Here is a 7684-nt window from a genome sequence, read left to right on the forward strand (position 1 = left end):
CCTTTTGCATGTTGAAAATTGTTAGAAAACATACATGTGAAGTCGTGAGTGATTTGTGTTGTTTTTTATCATATTTTGTGAAGTCTTTTTGCACATTTTAATTCCAATATTTTGGCTCATGATAATTGGTGCTTGAAGAGTAATTTTGGGGCATTATTTGTTATTGATCTGGAATATTTGGTGCTGTTTGCAGTGTATGATATTATTTTCTTGTGTTGTGATTTGTTTGAATATTACTATGTGCAAAATTAGTGCAAAAATAGGTCTAAAGTATGCCAAAACTTTGAAAGCTTGATGTGGCCTTGTGATTTTCATGTCATATGCTGAAATAAAACCCTTTGGAAATTTGCAAGGACATGAAAATTATAGGTCATGATCTTGCTTTCATATCATGGTAAATTTTAGGCATGTCTTTGCCACTTTTTAGCGCTAATTCTCATTGATTTGCTTAATATTTTCTTGCCTATCTCTTCTATCATTTTGTGCCTTATGTTACTAACCATCTTGTTCATCATTTCATGAGCATTCCCATCTCATCTCATGTTCACCTTTATCTTCTTGCAATTTAATTTCATGCAAAAATTAGAGTGTAAAGTTTAGGAAATATTGTAATATTTTCCTTTTTCTTATGCAATTTAAATTCTTGCAAGACCATAGAATGTAAACTAGGGCATGATGTAAAGGACAATGGACTCTAATAATGTACACCGACACAAGCACCGACACATGCACACACACCACTTTAGGAATATGACTAGAATATGCATGTTTAGATGTATGTTTAGGATTGTATGTTTAGATGAATGCCTAGGCTTTATACTTAGAAAAATCAATTTTCCAAAAAATTTGAACAAACTTCACTCAAACCATTTTCTTAATAAACTTTGGGATCAAAATCCCATTGCATTTTCTCTTTTATTTTCTTAATCAAATTTCAATGGATTTTAACCATACTTAGACCACATTTTGCAAATGACTAATTCAACCTCACAATTTCATAATCTCATGCCCTTGAGGCCTCTCTCTTATTCTTCAAAATCCCATTTTCAAACTTAAAATCAACCAACAAAAACAAAAACATTTTTGGAAGAGAACTACGGTGGATTTGATCCCTTAAACGGGTACGTAGGCAAGGAACAAAATTCCTTCAATTCAACTAAAATAAAAATTCAAACACATTCTTCTCCCTCCAATTCTTCACTTAGAATATCCTTAGGTTTAATAAACACTTTTCAAAATAGCATTTAAAAACAAAGCGCGCGCGTAGAAAATAAAAGACGGTTCCTATAGGATACTATAGTCGTTATGGGTGCCTAACACCTTCCCGTAGCGAAAACAACTCCCGGACCTCGATTCTCAAGGGTTTTGCTTACTTTTTCCCTTCCCAAGAAAAAATAAGATATCACCGGTTAAAAAGGTTCAAACGTAATCAATGTTTGACACCCGAAAACCAAGATAAAACAAGTACACCCAAAATATAGTATTGATTTGAGACAAACTGACACAAATCAGCTGAAATTGTTGGTAGTAGCAATTTTTTAGTAAAAGCTAACTATCTTCTTTCCCTCTCAAACGGACTCAGCTATCTCTAGTTGCAATTGAATGTTACTATGTTTTAAATAAGCAAACCAACCAGCACATAGGCTATTAGTTAAGTGACCTCATTCAGTCATAAAAAGTAATTTTAAGACATAATTTACCCTCAATTGTGAGATGTGGCAGCCAACCATTGATGGGCAAAAATTAGTTTTCCACAACATACTCTTTTCTTATATTAAGAGGGATTGAGATGCTCATTGTCATTTCCTACTGCCTATTAATAATTTGATTGAATACATATATTAATAGAAGTTTTAGACGGTCGGTGTAACAAAGGAAAACTGGAAAAAAACACATATTTGAAGAACTAACATCATCCTCTTATAAAAAACAAAAAATAAAATAAAATAAAAGAAACAACATTACCTCAACAACAACAAAAAAATAACATCCCTACTTGTACGGGAGAACCTCCAATATTAGCATGTGAATAACAATATAGTAAGAAAACGAAAGCCAATAAGAGATGTTTCCAATCATTGAATCGTTTGGGTCCTTATATGTACTGTAACAATCGGTGTTTGCAACTTGCAAGCTCAATGTCAACTTTCTTCTATTTAACTAGTTTGGGTCCTATGCATATCTCACGGTAGGGCACTGAGAAAAAAAGAAGAGATTTCCACATTTGTGTTTACGAAACTCAAGTAATATTTTTCTAGGAGAAAACAAACAGGAAACGGTTATTTGGTAAGAATGTCAAAACAAATCAACCTTGTGTCTAACACTTTCCGTGTTAGACCCGTCAATATATTTTTTTTAAATATATTAATTTAAAACGTTGCAAAAATAGCATAAAATGTGTAAAAAATAAACAAAATTGTCATAAACAAAAAATGACATATCTAACCGATAAGTCAATTCAAAATATGAAAATTATATTCAAACAACTATGATTTCTCATCTAAAAACCTAAAATATGTCAACAAGGTGACAAAAATTTTATGAGATTACCACACTAATAGAATCGCGAGGCTAAAATCGTAAAACTAAAGTGATTAACTTTAATGACTTTTACACCTGCTTTATGGAGGAGAAAATCCAGAAATAGATTGGAAATTGTAAGTATAAAGAAGTGTAATATTTTCTTTTATTTTAATTGACTGGGTTAATCAGTTTTGCATTTTAGCACGTTAGTCGGGGCCAACAAACTAGCAGTGGTGGGCTAAAAATTTCAACTCACCTTGCCAAAATAATATAGGCCAAACGAACAAATCCATCCATAATATCATGTTGTTCAAATTATAAACCATTATTTACACTTGAATAGAACGCAAGCGAACAACAAGCTGCGCCGCCAAGTCTTTTTGATGGCAAATTCAATCCTCGTAAACACAACATTCATGAACCTAGGAGACATGACATTGCTATGCATGATCTTTTGAACTCTATGTAGAAGGTCAACAACCTCTGGTGCTAGGAAACCGAAAGTGTCAAAAGAAAATGGTATAAAAGCATGTTGATTGTCAGAACACGCTTGTTGATTGTCAAAACACGCTTTCTCATGTTTGGCCACTTTGCTTGACGCCGTTTTTATGGTTATCAGTTCTACCGTAAAAGACCCGACAACTAATCCCATAAGTGGTGACACCCCAGTCAAGTCTACACGTGCATGTTTTCTTCCTACTCATCCATACACTATAACATCTGCAGGCCTAAGTGTTGATCTTCTATCTAGTGGGTCAGTCAGGAAATTCACAGGCGTCTCCTTCTTCACTGATACTCCCGCACGTCTGAATATATCAAAAAGTACATCCCTAACAAAGTCATGTTTGTACTTAAAGGCATGAAGCTTATTACAATGAACAACATGCTCCCCAAAAGTATTCAGGCACATCTTACGACAAACAGGGCACACCTCATCAATAGGAAATAGTGGAATTATAAGGCGATATCTAAGGATAGTACAATTACTCCTTTGGTGACATATGCTGACCTAACCAATCAATCGGGATAGCTAGAAGAAAATCTTGAGCATGTGCTGCTTGCAAACATCCTAAAATTGTCTTCTGTCTCGTGGTCATGTCAAACTTAAATTTCATATCTCTTGAACACTTTTACTAAAAAGAGAACTCGCCAAAACATGTTGTGCTTTAGGAGGGACAATGTCTTTGCTAATAAAACTGCTAACGTCAAAATCTGAAATCGTACTACGAAGACCATCCAAAGTATTATCAAAATCCGAGTTCATACCACATATCCCACTGTCTCTCAAAGTAGGTTGGTTTCTTCATCTTTGTTGTATTAAAAAAATAACGTCGTTTATATTTGGTGTTTGAAACCCGACCTAAATTTGATCAGATTTGGTCAGTTTCATACATCACAACTTTGGACAGTTTTTAACATTCATTCAACTCTATTTCTTTTCAATTCTCTTCATATCACATCATCAACATATGATATCACATGTATCAGATCATCTTTCATGGTGGATAAACTCTATAGGATGTCCATGAATTTTTTTCATTATATACACATATGGAATTTTTTATTTATTTTTTGCTTTATTTTTCTATATATGTAGGGCATTTTTTCAGCCAGCCAGTATCTGGCTTAAAGCTTTGAAAGCATTATAGCTTTAAGATGATAAGTTTCAATCCCCTCAAGGACGGTTTAAAAGGAACATAAATTTAATTAAAACGATGATTAAAAACGAACAAATTCATTCTATTGCTAGTCACACATGCTGAAAATGAAGGAATCGTGCTTCAATATGACAATCATTTTATTTGTTGTGTTGGCAGGAGACAAGTACCTAATGAAGTCTCACTCTCAAGTGATGTTAACATTTATTTACGATGAAAACATTTCTTTTTAAGGTATAGTCATTTATAGTGTAAGTTTGCAGATATGAAGTTTCAATGAAACAAAGAGAACATTTCAATGATTTCTTCAAAATAGTTCCGATCAACCGATGGATTGTTTCCACACTTGAAGCGTTTAAGCTTGTAATCTCAAGGTTTCAATACCCTCAAAGACAATTATAAAATGACCAATTAATGAAATATTTCCCACAAAATTAAATAGAACCACTAATTCAACCTATTATTTCCCACTTATAAAATAGTCATATGCATAATCCTAATGGGGAGCAAACTCGACCTATATATATTGGTGGTTGAATTAGAAATATGTCATGTTTGATTTTATTAACCATTTTGGAGGGTTCATCACATTTCCTGTTTGACAGTTGTTTCTAATTAGTTTCTCTGTTTCCTCTTTTTGATGTTATTGTAATGTAATTGTGAATCTCTCTTTTAAATTCTCTCTCTCTCTCACACCTTGTGAGATGGACTTATTTGTTGGTAATATAATGACTCACCTCACAGTGATGCATATATACTTTTCTGATCTTCATCATATTAGTCTGTTGTATACTTTCAATTTGTTCCTGATCATGTAATTGAGATTTTTATTTTATTCTTTTAACTCATGTCACGTTAGATTATATGGTGTATTGCATATTTGCCCATAAGGTGTGTCACTATATCTTTACTTATTAATTGCTCTGATTAAATCAAAATTAAACATAGATTCTAATTTGTGCACTAAGATTGAAATTCCCCTTAATATTATGTATGAGGATTGATTTGCAATAAGGTAAAGTTTAGTTTTAGAGTGGTCCACCAGCATGACACTAGCTGACATGACATCGACAGTTGTACTATTGGTTAAACAAGATAACTTTTTCCAAAATAGTCAGTTTTCTGACTACATCGTAGAAGCCCCCTAATCTTTATGCATGCATCTCGATGCAGGGACGGATGCATGTGCATCCTTGTGTAGGCTTGTGCCTGCACAAACTATTTATAATTTTAATTTTAAGTAGTATATTGTAGTAATAGTTGATATTTTGATCAAATGACCCACATTTATGATACAATATTTCTCTTTTAGCCCACACTTATATCACACATGACACAATAACACAACTTTGTTTTCAAATGTATATTTAATGCTTTGAATTACTCCCTCCGGTCCTTAATATAAGAAGAAAAACCAAAAAACATCAAAACCAATGTCAGCATTAATTGTTGTAACTTTTTAAACATTTTTACAAATATACCCTTATAGAATGTTGTGAAACATTAAATACATCAACTAATATTAAAAAGACAAATATTAAATGAGGGATAAAAAAGTCTTTTAAGCAATTACTATCCTTAAAAGTTGTGACATTTGCTTATAAATAGGACCAAAACTTTTTTTGAAAATTTTCTTATATTAAGGACCAGAGGGAGTAATATACATAGTGCCCCCACTTTGCGAAATTCCTGGATCCGTCGGTGCCTCGATGGTATATCAAATAATTGCATAAATTTGATAGACATATCTATATAAAATAAACATAGTTTAACAACAAGTTTTGTAGAAAATGTATTCGTTAAAAACTTATTAAGTTGTGTAATTTTAATTTAATCCTCCATCTATATAAATACACACGTATATATATGCCCATATTTGATATGATATGTCTCACTTTTTCTTTTTTGGGAAAATGACGTGTCTCACTTGATTGACACCAAAAAAATAATATCACTCCACTCTAAACAACCACGTCCTCCAAATTACTCTACGATGTGGTTATGAAAGGAGATCAGCCATCTTTGTGGGTCTTTCTTGAGGGGTCCTTGACAATTACAAGATTCATTCCCACGTTTTTCTTTCCTTTTTTTCCATAACCATTCTCTCCATATAGGTACCTGAAAAACTCTTTCTACTCCCATCCTTTTCTACTCATCTCATCTGATAACACTACTACTCCCCTCCTCACTTATCACTAACTACACCCACCAGACATATTAAAATACCAAATCTCAAGAGTTACATAAATATTCTGTTTATTAAATACAAAAATAAAAACACAATGGTTGATGCTAATACCTCACTACTACAATCATTGGCTTGTTCAATTGAAGAAAAACATAGAGGAAAAAAGCAAGATAATGGCAACAACAACAACAGTAATAGTCAAAACCCTAGTCACTCAGTTTATAGAGGAGTTAGAATGCGAACATGGGGAAAATGGGTATCTGAAATCCGCGAACCACGAAAGAAAAGTCGAATCTGGCTCGGAACATATGCCACAGCTGAAATGGCGGCGCGTGCACATGATGTAGCTGCACTTACCTTGAAAGGCTCATCGGCAATCCTTAACTTCCCTGAACTTTCAGCTTCACTTCCTCGACCAGCTTCTAACTCGCCAAGAGATATTCAAGCCGCAGCAGCCAAAGCCGCTTCTATGGTGGCTCCGCCTCCTTCTCCGACGCCAACATCTTCTTCTTCTTCAACTCCGTATGATCTTGGTGAGATTGTTGAACTACCACAACTTGAAACTTATTTTGAGTCACCCGACCCGAACAACGAGTTTGTGTTTTTGGACCCGGTTGATTATTCTCACTCATGGTATCATAGCATCTATGGTGATGAAGAAGATAATGGTTATGGTAGTGGATGCAACTTCAACTTGGAATCAATGAATGACCCAGAAAATACGTTTCTTAATGTTACTTACCCTTTTTAGTTTGGAAAATGTTTAGTGTACCCTTTGTTCATTGTATACACCTTGAGAAAGAATAAAATAAAAAAGAATGAAGTGATATATGTGATCGATGGTATGTAAAGATATATAGATAAAATAAGGTGTATGTGAATGTCTAAGAATAAAGTGTCTTATGAACTTTTTTTTTTTTCCTTCACAAAAAGTGTCTTATGAACTTTTATCAACCGAATTAATTTTAATGTATCTCTTTTTTTTTTTAGTGAATTCTAATGTGTCTCATTGACACATTAAATAATTTTAAACTAACATTAAATTTTATAGACATGATCAATGTGATAATAGTTTCCAATATTCAACGATAGATTTTACAATATGGATATGCTATATAGAATTATCAAAAGTTGTAGCCAGTTTTATAACAAAATACATAGATTTGAGTTTGTTTATATCTTAACATAAAAAGTATGTTTAATGTTCAAACTTTCAGAGGAGACGATATTAAAATTCAATGAGTCAAGATCTTCTCCATTTATTAATGGGTTAAATATGTTTTTGGTCTCTATAAATATATCAATTTTTCGTTTT

General features: G+C 33.0%; 1 pseudogene; it reads left to right on the forward strand.

Annotated features, from left to right (window-relative positions):
- The first annotated feature begins 6202 nt into the window (after positions 1 to 6202).
- On the forward strand, positions 6203 to 7319 carry LOC146918510 (ethylene-responsive transcription factor ERF037 pseudogene; annotated as a pseudogene).
- The last annotated feature ends 365 nt before the right edge of the window (positions 7320 to 7684 follow it).

The sequence above is a fragment of the Medicago sativa genome, chromosome 6 (genome assembly GCF_051527215.1).
Source record: "Medicago sativa cultivar Bolivia chromosome 6, Bolivia_mono, whole genome shotgun sequence".
NCBI classification, from domain to species: Eukaryota; Viridiplantae; Streptophyta; class Magnoliopsida; order Fabales; family Fabaceae; genus Medicago; species Medicago sativa.